Source organism: Polistes fuscatus, unplaced genomic scaffold, assembly GCF_010416935.1.
Source record: "Polistes fuscatus isolate 324 unplaced genomic scaffold, CU_Pfus_HIC Scaffold25, whole genome shotgun sequence".
NCBI classification, from domain to species: Eukaryota; Metazoa; Arthropoda; class Insecta; order Hymenoptera; family Vespidae; genus Polistes; species Polistes fuscatus.
The window spans coordinates 1,275,116-1,285,130 of NW_025113102.1; positions in this window are offsets into that span (position 1 = coordinate 1,275,116).

Below are 10,015 nucleotides of genomic sequence, written 5' to 3' on the forward strand. Positions count from 1 at the left end.
GAACAAACGGGCGATTTTGCGCTAATCACTAATCAGAGCAGCGCATCGAGAGAATAAGGGAGAGATGGATAGAGAGAAAGAGAGTGTGAGAGAGAGAGAGAGAGAGAGGGAAAGATAGAAGACCGAGAGGCAATGCCGTGCCCACACCCAACCCACCCCTCTCCTCCCCCTTTAAACGGCACCGATCTCAGCCATGGCCAACAACACGACAACGCGGTCGGCATCATTATAATAAGTGATCGCTTGGATACTCGATGTGTGCCAAACTGGAAAGCTTTCTGCCAGGTGGAATAATGGGCTGCTGCACAGACGACCGACGTCATTGTCACTCATCACGGTCTGATCACTGTCACTGTCTACTCGACAAAGGCCCTTTTTGTCCTGAGCTTGTGCGAACGCATTCTGAACCTCGACAAAATCCTATATTTCTCATAAATGCCGCTCCGGATGGCCGCTGTAGAATAAGCTAATGGATGCTCGTCCTTGCTTCTCTCTCCCTCTCCCTCGGTTTTTTTTTCAAACTGCCTTTAATTATCGGTTCTCGTTACCGTCTATTAAAACAAAAAAAAAGGACGAAAAAAGGAAAGCACCCATTCGTTTACAGATCTCTCCTTTGATTTTACGAATTCAATTGTATTATATCAATTTTGTTTGTGTTCCTTACATGCACGCTCATCAACGACAACCTCCCCCCCACCCCCTTATATCTCTTCTCATATCTTTTATATTTATATTTTATTTAAAAATGAATAACGAGAGTGGGAGAGGGAGAGAGACAGAGGTATGTCGTGCTAACAAGGGTTATGTAAATGAAATGCATTGGGTATAATTTTGTAAGCTCGATAGGAGAGATTCATACATTATATTTATCGACACATATCGTATGGTAGGTACTCGTAAATATATGTTACAACCGATCGTGCACGCTCGAGATTACACACCCTCGGTCGTCCTCGAGTTTAGGATATCGATACGGCCGATGTTCGATTAGCTTGCTACGACGTTTCACGATTAATCGATAAATGAAAAAATGTTCTCCACGAAAAAAAAGGTCGAGAGTTAATATTTATAAGTTTTTCATCGTAAAAGTAAAGAAAGTGAGAGAGAGAGAGAGATTCTTTAAATGCTAGGATAAAAAGGTGAACGTCATTGAATGAAAAGTAAAAGATAAATGGCAACTTTTATAAAAAAAGAAACTGGTGTGTGTACTTATGTACGCACGTAAGAAGTTATACTTCTTTGCCGTACCAAAACGAACATAACCTCAATAACCTCAAAAATAACTTCAAAAAATAACCTCAAAAAAAAAATAATAATAATAATTATATATATAAATATATAAGAAGAATAAAAAAAAGAAAAAGGAAATATCAAAATATAGATATCAGTCCACACTAAATATAAGAAAGATATATTGAATTACTTCACGCGTCAACAGTCATGGCGCGGTTACAGCATTAGTTCTCGTTTCGATCATTTAAGTAAAGCAGCGCTGCGTACGATTAGTATTTGGATGGGTGACCCGCTTGAGAAAAAAAGGGGGGAAGAAGAAAAGAAGACAACTTCACGCCGTATACTTGAAATCGCTTTGCCGCGCGTCGTAAATACCGACAAACTTCATGGTGTCGTTTTTACAGACGCTCGGAACAAAATCACTCCCCATTACATTTTTCCCAACGTGCCAAAAGAAGTATAACTTCAAAATAGAATAATAATAATGATAATTTAGTTTCTTAAACGTTATAGGATTATTTCTTGAAATTTTTCCGATCAACTTGTATTATAGTAGGAAGGATAAGTGTGGTAAAATAAGGAACGTAAAGTAAAGTAAAGAAAGAGAAAGGAAAAGTGCCATGAAATTGTCATCCCATGATAGCTTCCATTTTTATTTTCGACGATGATAATACGGAAGTTGCGAATCGGAAGCAAAGAATATCGTTGAACGATCGGCCCAGGGCGTTCGCAGGAAGGAGGATGAGTAACGTTCGTAGCACTTTTTGAACACCGAACAAGTAGAAGAAGAAAAAGTAGAAATAGTAGTAGTAGTAGTAGTAGTAGAAGTAGTAGTAGTAGTAGTAGTAGTAGTAAAAGAAGAAGAAGAAGAAGAAGTAGAATAAGAATAAAAAGAATTGAGCAGAAGACGAAGAAAAAACGGGGGAAAAAGGGAAAAGAAAAAGAAGTAGAAAAAGAAGTAGAAAAGAATAAGAAGAATAAGAAGAATAAGAAGAAGCTAAAGAGAGAGAGAGAGAGGATATGGGGAAAAGACGCGATAGCACAAAAATGGTAGCGAAGGGAGGAGAAAAAAGAGAAAAAGGGGGGAGGAAGAGAGAGAGGGGGGGTAAGGATGGGGCAAGGAGGGGGTGGAGGAGAAGGTGAAGAATAAGAAGAAGAAGAAGAAGAAGGAAGTCTAGGCCACTAGTGGCGAAAGCTCTTTCCTTCTCCATCCATTCCTTTCCTCTCTCTCTCTCTCTCCCTCTCTCCCTCCCTCCCTCGCTGATTCATTCAGCACAGTTGCCTCTGTACGAGACTCCTTTGAGGAGGTGGAAGCAAAACAACTCGAGTGCCCCTGAACTCCATAATGGCAGCGGTCCATTTTTTTCTCCTATCGTACACTTTTCTGCGCATTGTTCGGTTGTAGACACGGAGTAGAAGAAGAAGCGAGAGGGAGAGTGCCAGAAGAGGAGGAGGAGGAGGAGGAGGAGGAGGGAGTCATCCCCCTCCAACTGTTCTCCTTTTCTCCGTTCATCCTGCTGACCAACTTTGGTCGAGTTCATCTTCCCCCTTCTTTGACCTCTTTCACTCTCTCTCTCTCTCTCTCTCTCTCTTTTTGCCGACTCTCTTAACCCTTTCTGCAACCCCTCTGCATCCACCGTAGAACTCTTGTTGACGATTTCGTTCAAAGGCATTCCTTCGTCATTTTCTACCTCGATCTAAGATATAAATGACATTCTTGTCTTGCTCCTTCTAGGATCGGAATAACAGTTGTTCGATTAATCTTTTACGAAATATTTTGTCTCGACAGTAGTAAACTCATCGACGAATGAAAACTATGCAAAGTTAATAACGGAGGTTGAGTGTGTTGTCATATATTGTAATGGTAAAATCCTTTGTAATTCATTTATTTACTTCCTTTTCCATTTTCCTATTAGATTTCGATACTTATTAAAAGTACACTTATTCTTCGGTTACTCGAAACATCGGGTAAAATGGTTTTGGTCGAATGATCGATGAAATTCGATTCTCTCTCTCATTCTCATTCTCTCTCTCTTTTGAGTCGTGTCTCAAACGTTTATAAATCCACAAGCGCATTTCACACTCCGTAGAGTGACATAATAAACGTTTCCATTTCTCTCTCGGTGGCGTGTACCCATAAAACGGACCGGACCCGTTACCTCCTCGAATGTCAATATCGAATTACAAGCTCGGTTATAAGTTCCGGTAACCTGGGTTAATTGCGGTCCGAACTTAATAGGACGATCCTGTGTCGATATGCGCTCGATATCAGGTGCCGCAAATGTGTAAGAATTAAACCCTTTGTGTTGTTTCTATCCTTGTTTCTCTCTCTCTCTCTCTCTCTCTCTCTCTCTCTCTCTCGTGTATATATAATAGTTTAAATATACAATTATTCGCGCCCTTTCTCAACGAAGACGCGAACGCTCGACATTTCCATAGTAAAGAGGGAGTTTTCAAGGAGCTGGAGGATGAGGAAAAAGAGAGAGATCGGCTAGGGGGAGGGCTGGGGAAAGGAGGAGGGTTAAACTTTGCACAGTTAGTCACCGTTTCGTGGCCGAGTCTTCGAGGTTGATGACATCTTTCCTCTCCTTTTGCCTCCTTCTCTTTCCTTCTCTTTTTCTCTTCCCTCGCGGAAGAGTGAGGGGAAACGGGTGGGGGGGCAGAGAGGGAGGGAAGACTTCGTACGTGCGTGGAACGAATCGGAGCTTTGCTTCGCGCCCTGGCCTCGCTTTAAATCCATTTTCAGCCTCGGCCATCTACTTACTCGCGACTTTCAAACGAATCATCGTTTAGTGAGAGACTTTATCGTATTTTCTCTTTAAATTATGTATATGTATATATGTATGTGTATGTGTGTACGTGTTGGTTAATCGTATAATTTAGATAATTCGTTAATAATCTTTGTATGAAATAAATTGACGATTTAAGCAAAATTATATCAAATGTATTGTATTATTCATTTAAATATTATTGTTTTTAGGAAATAATTATGATAGGTAATATATGAATTCGCGAGAAACGAGTAATAGTTTAGTATGACGATTAAAATTTGATCCCAAGTATGAGAACAATATTCTTCGGCTACGCGATTAATAAAAAATCTGTTTTCAAGGACAGAAAGGGATATATATATTTAAAATATTAAAATTCCGTTCTCTTAATTCTAAATACACATTTTAATAATCGTACTATATACCTATACGCGTATTTCATTGATAAAGTTTGATATTTAACGTGCACACACGTATATATACGTACTTGAAATATTTAAATTCCATTTTCCGATGAGATTATTTCGAAAATTAACTTTTAAGCGACTTTATTATACGGATAAAATGGTAAATTCGATATACACTGATTGCAGCTTCTTCTTAATCGCGTTTCTATCTAATTTTCATGAATTTATCACTGTTTCTAAAACAAAAAGATTGTTCGGTTTTCGTCGAGTATTATTGCATTGCTGTTTTCGTATTAAATTTTATTCGAACGTCATATAAAAATTTATTTTTCCTATAAGCGTGCGTATTTTATTGTTATGCAAATCAGTCAAATTTCAATTTTATGCTAAAATTATTCGGCTATCGCGAATTCATATATTACCTAGTTGAAGAATGGGCATATTTGGTTTATTTTATACTTTGACTGATCAGTTCGGTTATTTATGTAATAACTAGTTATTTCACGAATTACGTTTACGATTAAACTGTTCTAAAGTTTTTTATTTTCGAGACAACGTTATTGATATTCGATTAAAATATAAGATAGATTAATTTTAAGAAAATCTAGAAAATAACGATTAATCGTAACTTCACCATTTAATCGTGAAATATTATTCAAATCGTCCATATCTTTATCATGTTTTAATAACAGATCAAGTGGCTGATAGCTCGAGGCTCTCTGTCGTCGATTCGCAAATTAATTACACGAAATATATTTAATTAATATATACGTAATACATAATTGGAAATTTATGCGTAAAACGATATTGTATTTTCTAATTAATTTCGTGCAATATTCCTAATCGTTAAAACTCTGGCGTAATTCTAATACGTTTATATTAGAACGAAATGAATTTAGTTTAAAAAAAGATCTTCAATTATTTTCTATGATTTTATAAATACGTTTGAACTATTTTAAATCGTTCGTAATTTCTTTTTTTTTTCTTTCAATCATAGTAGGAGGTACTAAAATACATCGAAAGATGATTCTTCTTAAGAAATGGAAAAGATTCTTTATCTATTCGGAAAAGAAAAATTTTCGACGATTCGTATTTAGGAAAGAAACTCCGGTGTGAATGAAATTTGCCGCGTGCTAGGAATCCAAGTGGAAAGAATTGCAATGGATTCATGAAGTAAGCTTTTTCATTCTTCTTTCTTTCTTTTTTTCTTTTACCAAATTACATATTTCGTATTTACGACGAATATTGAGATGCCGAAGAAGTTTACGTAAACGGAAGATGTGCGATATTCAATGGAAAAAATATTTCCGAACATATATATGAGCCGTTTATTTTGGCTAACTTCATTTAACCTTAAATTGAGATATTTAAAGGTTTGCGTTTCAATGCCAATTCAAAATATACGTAAAGAATAACAATGAGTTATGTTGCTTAAGTGTATCCGAAGATGTTCAATTTACAGTTCCTATTAAAATAATGGCAATTATTAAATGAATAATATGCGTTTTCTTACCAAGAATGGAGTTAGGCCAGTTTCAAAATAAACGGCTCATATATATAACACATACCTACATATAGATGTATGTATATGTAAAAACCCACAAATAGGTACGATGGGTAGATGCATAATGTGGTAAATTTCGGTATCGATAATTTATAACGTGCAAACAAACATAAAGTATATTTCTATCCGAATGCAATAATAACCGCAATACCGAGTCCTGTTTTTGGCAGGATCCAAAAATCGCATGGTTAGTGGCTAATATTGGTGATAACTGCACGTTTGCGTGGAATTATAGTTCAATGGCCATTAGTATTAGACCAATATTTATCGTTAGGTATATCATTAGCGAGGATATTTGATAATATGCATATCAAAGCGAGCTTGCGTTGGCAAAGTAAGCAAACATAAATATGTTGAGGGGGGGTAGGAGTGGGGATAATATACTGGACGAAGCTTCGAATCATCGAATGATTTTCGTATCGGATCGTATTATAATGTTACGTTAATAAAAAAAAAAACTGGTGTGTGTACGTAAGAAGTTATACTTCTTTGGCGTACCAAAACGAATATAACCTCAATAACCTCAGAAATAACTTCAAAAAAATAATTAATATTAAATAATTATTATTATTAATAATAAATAATATAATAAAATTATTATTAATATAAATATATAAATATATAAAATTATTATCAATAATAAATAATAATAATAATAAGAAGTTATACTTCTTTGCCGTACCAAAACGAACATAACCTCAATACACCTCAAAAATAACTTTAAAAAATAACTTAACAAAAAAGAAAAATTTATTATTATTATTATTATTATTATTATTTAAAAAAAAGGAAAGAAACATATTTTCAATCGATCGATATATTATATATTAGAAACAATAATAAAATATCATAATATATGCGATGGTACGGTGATAGTATTAGTTCCCACTTCGATCATTTAAGTAAAGCAGCGCTGAGTACAATTAGTACTTGGATGGGTGACCCGCTTGAGAAAAAATGGGAAGAAGAAGAAGAAGAGAAGACAACTTCATGCCGTAAACTTGAAATCGTTTTGCCGCGCTTCATAAATACCGACAAACTTCATGGTGTCGTTTTTACAGACGCTCGGAAAAAAATCACTCCCATTACATTTTCTCCAAACGCGCCAAAAGAAGTATAACTTCAAAAAAAATGAAAAAGAAAAAAAAACAAGAGATAATTTTATAAAAAGATCGAATGAAGGGAGGGAGGGGGGGATGGGAAGGTTAATAACGAGAGTATCCTTGAGGACGGATTTTGGTCAAATTTGTTTTCATTGGGACAGAGATGAGAGAAACATCCCATATAAAACCTTAACGACTGCTGAGTGTAGAATGGTAAGAGTAAAAAAAAAAAAAGGAAAAGGAAGAAGAAAAAAAAAGAAGAGATAAAAAGAGGGAAAGAGAGAGAGAGAGAGAGAGATGAAAGGAGAAAAAGGCGTGTCCAAAACCAATGTACTACATACACGATCGTCGCTCTCGTTGCACGCGCGTTGTACGTGAATTTCAGCAAAGACGTTTCTCGTGTTTCAAACGAGAGTGTATTCGTTCCTCTCACCATGTGCTTTCTCCCATGGCGTTTGGTCAATCGGCCCTGACATACGCGTACGTTTACTTGTGTTTATGTGTGCGTATGTGTGTATGTGTGTATGCTTCTATGTATTAGAGAAAGAGAGAACGAGAAAGAGAGAGAGAGAGAGAGAGAGAGAGAGAGAGGGACTGGATCCGCGAAAAGAGAACAGAAGAGCGGATGTTGATGAAAAAGAGCGAGAGGGAAGAGGTAAAACGCCCTCGAAGAATGTCTACTTTAGGTCTCTCTCGATCGAATGACGAAAGAACTTTGTTAAAGGATTCTTCATTTTGGGTGTTATTATGTGATTAAGTTTTTGACTCGTAAGATTATTCGTATAATTGTTTTTTTGTGTGTATAGTTATCGAATGAAGTAAGTCATTCATTTGTCAGATTGATTCATTTCGTTAAATATAAAGTAGAGAATATATTTGAATAAACTAATATAGGTTATAATAATTTGTGTATAATTTAGTGCTGTTGTTAGATATCATTATTAAAGAATATTTATTTGTAATAGAAAAAGTTGAAGATTTTTGTGAGGTGTTCTGTTCAGTGACCGATATTTTGGAAATATTTGATTATTATATTTGATTAAACTATATTTGATTTATTATATTAAACTATATTTGATTAATTATATTTGATTAAACTTTAGGTATATGTAGATATATTTTCGTTCGTTAATAGTTCGTATGTAACGAAAAGAAAATAATATTAAGAAAGAGGAAAGGATCTTTAATGTAATTTGTAATTTATTCGGTATATCTTATAGAAGCTCTCGATATATAGAATATATAGAAGCGAGAAGTTTTATGGCGCGTTACTAAGGGTAGGCTAGCTAGCTAGCTAGCTAGCTAGCTAGAGCTAGCGTCTAACGTTGAAAAATAGAATAGATCGTTCTCATGGATATAGAGGAAACTCGGTGATATCCCTCGCGACCTTTCGAAACTTTTCGATCGGCGCTTCGTAGTTCAGGCCCCGAACTAACGTTACCCGCTGCTGAACTAACTTATCGGCTTTATTTCACAACTTTTAAATAATTTCAAATCGAGTTCAACGAACCTTCCCTTTCGATTCTAATCGATTGGTGGTTACAACATAAATCTTCTTTCTTATTTCTAGATTTCATTATACATTTTTTATATTCAATATTTTTTATATCTAATTTATTTCAAGAACAAATACAAAGAAATAATTTATCCGACAATTCAAAACAACGTGTTAAGAATCTAAGACTACTCTTCGGATTCCAAAAAGATATCGTAGTAAGATAGACCTCGCGAATTCGAGTAACAACGGAAGAAATAAAAAGAATAAAAAAGAGTAAAATAGAGAGAAAAAGAGAGAAAGATAGAGCAAGGGTATAGGGGTTGAAGAAAAATAGGGGCGAATTCATAGAAATCGTAAAAGTAAGGTCGGTCGTTCGACGTGGACACAAAAATGGTGGAATCGTGGTCTTTTTTCATCTCCGGTGCGACGATGTCCGGCTAGAGTAGCCGACGACGACGACGACGACGACGACGATGGTGGGTGATGGTGGTGGGTGATGGTGGTGGGTGATGGTGGTGGTGGTGGTGGTGTTGCTGGTAGCGGTGGTGGTAGCTGTTGCTGCCATTGCCGTTGGTGCTGCTGTTGCTGGTGCTGCTGCTGTTGCTGGTGCTGGTGCTGTTGCCGGTGGTGCTGCTGTTGCTGGTGCTGGTGCTGCTGCTGCAGGAGCAGATACGCGCGCTCTCCTCCGAGGCCGAACGCTGTAAACAAAAACTCTACGGCGACGTTGTCGGATCTTCCCGCTCTCGGGGTTCAGGGCCTTCCTCCTATTGGCCACCGCCGGATTTTTGTCCCTCTCCCTGGGCTCTTCACCTCCCGCCTTTTCTCTCTCTCTCTGCCCCCCCTCTCTCTCTCATCCACCTGCTGCTACTCTCGAAACGACTATTCCGTGGTGCGAGAGGGAGACGCAGGAATTCCCTCTTTCCTCTTCCCTTTACCTCGCTCCTCCACCTCCTCCTCCTCCTCCTCCCAGGCCGGCCCCGGTCCGCCCCGCCAGCCGTCGTCTACCCCGACACTTTTCACCCGGGGTTTGTGGCGCATCGTCTACTACGTTCTACGGTGAACGTTCCCTCTCTCTCTCTCCCTCCCTCCTCCCCCTCTCTTCCTCACGAGCACTCGAGCACGCACACGCTTTTTCGCTCTCTTCTTCTTATCCCCGCGTGTACTCGACTCTCTCACCACGACACGCGAGGGACTCTACGAGAGAGAGAAAAAGAGATCCACCACACCCCTCTGTATTCTCCACCGCCCCCCTCTTCTACTTCTACTATCTCCCTCTTTCTTCCATTCTTTTTCTTTCTTTCGTTATTTCTTTCTCTTTCCCTCTCGCCAGTATCCTTTTCTCGCGCATGCATCGGTTCGAAGAAAGAGAGGGATACGCAGAGGACGCATACATCGACGAAAGGGAGCAGAGGAGGTAGTCGTTTCATCGGTTGTTTCCC